A 9,163-nucleotide genomic window follows, 5' to 3' on the forward strand; every position below is an offset into this window, starting at 1 on the left:
TTTTTTTTGAGATGGAGTCTCACTCTGCCACCAGGCTGGAGGGCAGTAGTGTGATCTCCATTCTCACTGCAACCTCTGCCTCCTGGGTTCAAGAGATTCTTCTGCCTCAGCCTCCCGAGTAGCTGGGACTACACACGTGCACCACCATACCCAGTTAATTTTTGCATTTTTAGTAGAGACGAGGTTTCACCATGTTGGCCAGGGTGGTCTCCATCTCTTGACCTCGTGATCCCCCTACCTCAGCCTCCCAAAGTGCTGGGATTACAGGTATGAGCCACTGTGCCAAGCGGAGAAACTTGTACTTTCTATCTGGAAACATGTAATTGTTTTTCACAGTATCCTTAGCAATCAGTAATTTCATAAAAATAAATCTACAGTGGTGCATATATTCATTAAATACAGTTCATTGGCACCTATTAATTTGTAGACTGAATATTGCTAAGCTCAGAGCATTTTCTTTATGATGTTTAATAATCGCTTCTCTGCATCTTTCCTTTTAGTCCTCTGAAGTTCCTACTGGACCTTTCTTCAGCCTCTCACCATTTTTTCTTCAGTTTTTAACTTTATCCTATTAGGGTCAGGCAGGAGTTATTTCACTTGTGTTTGCTTTATGCTTTTTCTTTATTATTTTGCTTATCTTTATAAGGGGAGGCAGGAGTTATTTCACTTTCTTTGCTTTTTGCTTTTCCTTTATGATTTCTTTTTTTTTTTTTTTATTGCATTTTAGGTTTTGGGGTACATGTGATGAACATGCAAGATTGTTGCATAGGTACACACATGGCAGTGTGCTTTGCTGCCTTCCGTCCCCTCACCTGTATCTGTCATTTCTCCCCATGCTATCTCTTCCCACCTCCCCACCCCCCACCCCTCCCCCATTTCCCCCCAACAGACCCCAGTGTGTAGTGCTCCCCTCCCTGTGTCCATGTGTTCTCATTGTTCAACACCCGCCTATGAGCGAGAATATACGGTGTTTGATTTTCTGCTCTTGTGTCAGTTTGCTGAGAATGATGGTTTCCAGGTTCATCCATGTCCCTATAAAGGACGTGAACTCATCGTTTTTGATGGCTGCATAATATTCCATGGTGTATATGTACCACATTTTCCCTATCCAGTCTATCATCGTTGGGCATTTGGGTTGGTTCCAGGTCTTTGCTATTGTAAACAGTGCTGCAGTGAACATTCGTGTGCACGTGTCCTTGTAGTAGAATGATTTATAATCCTTTGGATATATACCCAGTAATGGGATTGCTGGGTCAAATGGCATTTCTATTTTTAGGTCCTTGAGGAATCGCCACACTGTCTTCCACAATGGTTGAATTAATTTACATTCCCACCAACAGTGTAAAAGTGTTCCTATTTCTCCACATCCTCTCCAGCATCTGTTGTTTCCCGATTTTTTAATGATCGCCATTCTAACTGGTGTGAGATGGTATCTCAATGTGGTTTTGATTTGCATTTCTCTGATGACCAGTGATGATGAGCATTTTTTCATATGTTTGTTGGCCTCCTGTATGTCTTCTTTTGTAAAGTATCTGTTCATATCCTTCGCCCATTTTTGAATGGGCTTGTTTGTTTTTTTCTTGTAGATCTGCTTTAGTTCTTTGTAAATTCTGGATATCAGCCCCTTGTCAGATGGGTAGACTGCAAAAATTTTTTCCCATTCTGTTGGTTGCCGATTCACTCTACTGACTGTTTCTTTTGCCGTGCAGAAGCTGTGGAGTTTGATTAGGTCCCATTTGTCTATTTTGGCTTTTGTTGCCATTGCTTTTGGCGTTTTGGTCATGAAGTCCTTGCCTACACCTATGTCCTGAATGGTTTTGCCTAGATTTTCTTCTAAGGTTTTTATGGTATTAGGTCTGATGTTTAAGTCTTTAATCCATCTGGAGTTAATTTTGGTGTAAGGTGTCAGGAAGGGGTCCTGTTTCTGCTTTCTGCACATGGCTAGCCAGTTTTCCCAACACCATTTATTAAACAGGGAGTCCTTTCCCCATTGCTTGTTTTTGTCAGGTTTGTCGAAGATCAGATGGTTGTGGGTATGTTGTATTTCCTGTGAGGCCTCTGTTCTGTTCCATTGGTCTATATCTCTGTTTTGGTACCAGTACCATGCTGTTTTGATTACTGTAGCCTTGTAGTATAGTTTGAAGTCCGGTAGTGTGATGCCTCCCGCTTTGTTCTTTTTGCTTAGAATTGACTTGGCTATGCGGGCTCTCTTTTGGTTCCATATGAAGTTTAAGGTGTTTTTTTCCAGTTCTGTGAAGAAGGTCATTGGTAGCTTGATGGGAATAGCGTTGAATCTGTAAATTACTTTGGGCAGTATGGCCATTTTCACGATGTTGATTCTTCCTAACCATGAACATGGAATGTTTCTCCATCTGTTTGTATCCTCTCTTATTTCGTTGAGCAATGGCTTGTAGTTCTCCTTGAAGAGGTCCTTTACGTTCCTTGTTAGTTGTATTCCTAGGTACTTTATTCTCTTTGTAGCAATTGTGAATGGCAGTTCGTTCTTGATTTGGCTCTCTTGAAGTCTATTACTGGTGTATAGGAATGCTTGTGATTTTTGCACGTTGATTTTGTATCCTGAGACTTTGCTGAAGTTGTTTATCAGTTTCAGGAGATTTTGGGCTGAGATGATGGGGTCTTCCAGATATACATCCATGTCATCTGCAAATAGAGACAATTTGATTTCCTCCTTTCCAATTTGGATACCCTTTATTTCTTTTTCTTGCCTGATTGCTCTGGCTAGAACTTCCAGTACTATATTGAATAGGAGTGGTGAGAGAGGGCACCCTTGTCTAGTGCCAGATTTCAAAGGGAATGCTTCCAGTTTTTGCCCATTCAGTATGATATTGGCTGTTGGTTTGTCGTAAATAGCTTTTATTGTTTTGAGATACGTTCCGTCAATACCTAGTTTATTGAGGGTTTTTAGCATAAAGGGTTGTTGAATTTTGTCAAAAGCCTTCTCTGCATCAATCGAGATAATCATGTGGTTTTTGTCTTTGGTTCTGTTTATGTGGTGAATTACGTTTATGGACTTGCGTATGTTGAACCAGCCTTGCATCCCCGGGATGAATCCTACTTGATCATGGTGGATGAGCTTTTTGATATGCTGTTGCAATCGGTTTGCCAGTATTTTATTGAAGATTTTTGCATCTATGTTCATCATGGATATTGGCCTGAAATTTTCTTTTCTTGTTGAGTCTCTGCCGGGTTTTGGTATCAGGATGATGTTTGTCTCGTAAAATGATTTGGGAAGGATTCCCTCTTTTTGGATTGTCTGGAATAGTTTCAGAAGGAATGGTATCAGCTCCTCCTTGTATGTCTGGTAGAATTCGGCTGTGAACCCATCTGGACCTGGGCTTTTTTTGGGTGGTAGGCTCTTTATTGCTGCCTCGACTTCAGACCATGTTATTGGTCTATTCAGGGTTTCAGCTTCTTCCAGGTTTAGGCTTGGGAGGTTGCAGGTGTCCAGGAATTTATCCATTTCTTCCAGGTTTACTAGTTTTTGTGCATAGAGTTGTTTGTAATAATCTCTGATGATGATTTGGATTTCTGTGGAATCTGTGGTGATATCCCCTTTATCGTTTTTTATTGCATCAATTTGGTTATTCTCTCTTTTCTTTTTTATTAATCTGGCTAGTGGTCTGTCTATTTTGTTGATCTTTTCAAAAAACCAGCTTCTGGATTTATTGATTTTTTGAAGAGTTTTTTGTGTCTCTATTTCCTTCAGTTCTGCTCTGATCTTAGTTATTTCCTGTCTTCTGCGAGGTTTTGAGTTTTTTTGATCTTGCTCCTCTAGCTCTTTCAATTTTGATGATAGGGTGTCAATTTTCGATCTCTCCTTTCTTCTCATGTGGGCACTCATTGCTATATATTTTCCTCTAGAGACTGCTTTAAATGTGTCCCAGAGATTCTGGTATGTTGTGTCTTCATTCTCATTGGTTTCGAAGAACATCTTTATTTCTGCCTTCATTTCATTGTTTATCCAGTCAACATTCAAGAGCAAGTTGTTCAGTTTCCATGAAGCTGTGCGGTTCTGAGTTAGTTTCTGCATTCTGAGTTCTAACTCGATTGCACTGTAGTCTGAGAGACTGTTTGTTATGATTTCTGTTCTTTTGCATTTGCTGAGGAGTGATTTATTGCCAATTATGTGGTCAATTTTAGAGTAGGTGTGATGTGGTGCTGAGAAGAATGTATATTCTGTGGATTTGGGGTGGAGAGTTCTGTAAATGTCTATTAGGTTTGCTCGTTCCAGGTCTGTGTTCAGGTCCTGGATATCCTTGTTGATTTTCTGTCTGGTTGATCTGTCTAATATTGACAATGGGGTGTTAAAGTCTCCCACTATTATTGTGTGGGAGTCTAAGTCTCTTTGTAAGTCATTAAGAACTTGCCTTATGTATCTGGGTGCTCCTGTATTGGGTGCATATATATTTAGGATCGTTAGCTCTTCTTGTTGCAGTGATCCTTTTACCATTATGTAATGTCCTTCTTTGTCTCTTTTGATCTTTGTTGCTTTAAAGTCTATTTTATCGGAGATGAGAATTGCAACTCCTGCCTTTTTTTGCTCTCCATTTGCTTGGTAGATCTTCCTCCATCCCTTTATTTTGAGCCTTTGTGTATCCTTGCATGTAAGATGGGTTTCCTGGATACAGCACACTGATGGGTTTTGGCTTTTTATCCAATTTGCCAGTCTGTGTCTTTTGATTGGGGCATTTAGTCCATTGACATTTAGGGATAGTATTGTTATGTGTGAATTTGATGCTGTCATTTTGATGCTACCTGGCTGTTTTGTTGGTTAGTTGATGCAGATTCTTGATTGTGTTGCTGCTTTTTTACCATTTGGTGTGTTTTTGGAGTGGCTGGTACTGGTTGTTCCTTTATATGTGTAGAGCCTCTTTCAGGAGTTCTTGTAGAGCAGGTTTGGTGGTGATGAAATCTCTGAGTGCTTGCTTGTTCACACAGGATTTTATTTTTCCTTCACTTATGAAGCTGAGTTTGGCTGGATAGGAGATTCTGGGTTGAAAGTTCTTTTCTTTAAGGATGTTGAATATTGGCCCCCAGTCTCTTCTGGCTTGTAGGGTTTCTGCTGAGAGATCTGCTGTGAGTCTAATGGGCTTCCCTTTGTGGGTAACCCGACCTTTCTCTCTGGCTGCCCTTAGCATTTTCTCTTTCATTTCAACCCTGGTGAATCTGACGATTATGTGCCTTGGGGTTGCTCTTCTTGAGGAATATCTCTGTGGTGTTCTCTGTATTTCCTGGATTTGAATATTGGTCTGCCTTGCTAGGTTGGGGAAGTTTTCCTGGATAATGTCCTGAAGAGTATTTTCCAGCTTGGATTCATTCTCTTCATCACATTCAGGTACACCTATCAGACGTAGATTAGGTCTTTTCACATAGTCCCACATTTCTTGAAGATTTTGTTCATTCCTTTTTGCGCTTTTTTCTCTGTTCTTGCCTTCTCTTTTTATTTCATTGAGTTGGTCTTCGACCTCTGATATCCTTTCTTCTGCTTGGTCAATTCGGCTGTTGAAGCTTGTGCATGCTTCACGAAGTTCTCGTGTTGCGTTTTTCAGCTCCATCAATTCACTTATTCTCCTCTCTATGCTGTCCATTCTCGTCAGCAGTTCGTCCAATCTTTTTTCAAGGTTCCTATTTTCTTTGCGATGGGTTAGAACATGTTCTTTTAGCTCATTGTAGTTTCTTACTACCCATCTTCTGAAGTCTGATTCTGTCATTTCATCACCCTCCTTCTCCATCCGGTCTGGTTCCCTTGCTGGTGAGGAGTTGTGATCACTTTTAGGAGGAGAGGTGTTCTGGTTTCGGGAGTTTTCATCCTTTTTACGCTGGTTTCTACCCATTTTTGTGGGTTTATCCACCTGTTGTCTGTCTCTGTCCCAGGGAGTTGGAGCTTTATGAGTTTCCGTTGCACTACTGCCTTTTTTGATTTTTTTTTTTCAGGTCGGACCCGCCCAGCTAGCAGCACGCCTAGCCTCTGCCTGCCCGCAGGGGCTTTGCTGAGCTGCTGTGGGCTCCGCCCGGCTGCCCTGAGCTCTTCCCTGTAGTCCTTTTTATATGGGCGTAGTTAGAACTGTCTGGGCAATGGTGGCCCCGCCTCTGTTATGGCGGACTCTCTCTGTTGTGGCAGGTTGCCTCGGCAACGGCGGGTTGCCTCGGCAACGGCAGCCTGCCTCCGTAGCGGTGGAGAGTCTCAGTAATGGCGGAAGCCCCTCCCCTACCGAGCCGGACCGTCCCGGTTCAGCTGTGCTCGGTTTGAAGGGCTCAACCCAGAGGGTTTCCAATTACTGTTTTTGTTTTCGTTGTTGTTGGGGGTGGAGGGGTGGGACCAACCGAGCCTGATCACCTGGCTCCCTGACTCAGAGTCTTTTCTTTTAAGTTGAACGACCCCGCGTTCCGGTCGCTTGTTGAAAAGGCGCCGGGATCTCCCGTGCTGCGACTCACGGAGTCGGCTCGAACCGCGGCGCCGGCTCCTGGCGGATTTTTTGCCTAGGAATCTCCTGGCCTGACTCGCTATTTCAGATGAATGGGCTATTCTGCCGTCTCAGGGCTCTGCTCGCCAGCTAAGAGGGCTCCCAGACCAGTGGCTTTTTTACGGAGAACGGCAGCAACAGGGAGTGGTCACAGCAGCCGCGCGGGCGGAATCAGCCCCGCGGGGGCCAAAACAGCCGCACCGGCTGGGACTGCGACGCTGGCGACCCCTCTGCCTGGGTATCTCCTGGTCTGTGGGCAATAAGAGTTCGTCTGGAAATGCGGCGTCCACTCACCCTCTGCACTTTCACTGGGAGCTGAAGTCCTGAGCTGTTCTTAGGCGGCCATCTTGAAAGTCGGATCTATGATTTCTTTATTCTGAATTAGGAAATATTATTTTCAATTGAATTCCTTGATTACAAATTTAGAGGTAAGCAATGATCAGTCCCATATTCTATTTGTCTGTTAACATTTAAATTTTATAATCTTGGTAGTCATCTTTGCAGAATCTTTGTAGAACCAGTTGAGCAGTTATGTGTAGGTGCATATGTTTTATATGCATATTCTTAAGAATTTGTATTATGTCTTTATAAAATCACTTCAGATCTATCTGTAAGGAAACCACCAGGTGTAAGTATTCACCCTTCTCTCTTTCCCTCAATTCATTCTTTAAGGAGTAATTTTCCTTTTTTAGATTACAGTTGTGTTTCTCAATAACCACATCTATGTTCTCTAATTACAACAAATTTTATCATTCATATTTTCAGAAAACTAGAAAAACCATTTTTGATTTTAGACAACACAAGTTCATAAACTGGCAAACCCTTACTCTGCCTAAAGTGTGGAGAGCAATCGCCTCTGCGGGACCCACCAAGGTAATCGTCCTTCTAACCAGCACCAGGCCAGCAGATTCCTGCTCAACACACAGCTTGCTTCCTGCTCCTTGTGTCCCCTGGGGTCCATCGGATTGAACGCTCACAAGAGGGCAGCCACAGCTTTTCTTTTTTCTTTTTCTTTTTTTGGAGACGAAGTCTCGCCCTGTCACCAGGCTGAAGTGCACTGGCACAATCTCGGCTCACTGCAACCTCCGTCTCCCGGGTTCAAGTGATTCTCCTGCCTCAGCCTTCAGAGTAGCTGGGTCTATGGGCATGCACCATCATGCCCAGCTATTTTTGGTATTTTTAGTAGAAACAGAATTTTGCCATGTTGGCCAGGATGGTCTCGATCTCTTGACCTCATGATTCATCCACCTCGGCTTCCCAAAGTGCTGGGATTACAGGTGTGCGCCATCACGCCAGGCCCACAACCTTTCTTAGACAGCATTCCCAGGCTCTGAAAAGCTGAAGAATCCTAAGATCTTGTAGGGCCTTCACCTTCGACTCCAACGTTCAGTGAGAGATTATTCTTTCTGTTTTACCAGGCCTGTTCTCAGAGAACGACAGAGGTAGGGTAAGAAATGCCTGCAGTCTACACCATCCATGCTCTATTTTGCTCCTTGTTTACTGTCCAGTGATGAAGTAGCTACTTTACTTTTAATTTTTCTTTATTTATCAGTTCTCTTATTAGCAAATGCATTTCAGGATATGCTTTTTCTTTTGAGCACCAATCTGTCCATGAATCAACAATTGTTTTAATCTGTGAAACCTCTAGGATAGTAACTTTTGAATTCACAAAGCAAAGACCCGTTCAAAAATTTTTGATGATTCTAAATAATATGCAAACATGTAAACAGAATATGTATGCACATGCACAGCATATGCATTTATATAAATGTTTACATATATATTTCCTTTTGGCATAATACACTGTATTGTTTTCTAAATGCCTCAAAATTGTACAAAAATATGCTAAAATGTTTCAGTTGTGTGTGTCTGCATTTATGAACAATAATTCTTTCAACAAAATATTATTGGAAAGTATGAATCAGATATTCTTTTAGGCACTGGACATACAAAGTAAATAAAACAGACAAAAATTTTCACTCTCAAGGAGCTTACATGCTAGAAGAGGAGACAGGCTAGAAGCAAGATACGCTCTATTGTGTGTTGATTTCATATCCTGCAACTTTACTGAATTTGTTTATTATTTCTAACAGGTTTTTGGTGGAGTCTTTAGGGTTTTCTATGTGTAAAACCATGTTATCAATGTACAGAGACAATTTCACTTCTTTCTTTTCAATTGGGGTGCTTTTTTTTCTTTGTCTTGTCAATTGCTCTGGCTAGAAATTCCAGTACTGTGTTGAATAGAAGTGTCACGAATAGTTATCTTTGTCTTGTTCCTACTCTTAGTGGGAAAGCTTTCAGAGTTTACTGTTGAGTACGATGTTGGCTGGGATTTATCATATATGACCTATATTGTGTTAATGTTGGGGGAAGCAGCAAAGGAGAAAGGACTTACAGAGTGCCTACATAAATTGGTTATGAGTAACATATAAACTGGGAACAGCAAACCACAGCAAACAGTGGGAGGCCTCTGGGGAGGCAAACTTCTCCGCACCTCATGTTCCAGTGCAGGGTGACCTAGGCTCTGTTACCCCAAGCATTGTGCTCAAGGATGTAAAACCCCTTTGTAGCACTATGATGTAGCCAGACTTGTAGGCACCTTGTCTGGCCCTCATTCTATCAGTTGCCCGTAGTAACAGGCTAAAGATAACCTCATGTTCTTGTTTTGTGAAACTCCC

Source organism: Saimiri boliviensis, chromosome 3 (genome assembly GCF_048565385.1).
Source record: "Saimiri boliviensis isolate mSaiBol1 chromosome 3, mSaiBol1.pri, whole genome shotgun sequence".
Lineage (NCBI taxonomy): Eukaryota > Metazoa > Chordata > Mammalia > Primates > Cebidae > Saimiri > Saimiri boliviensis.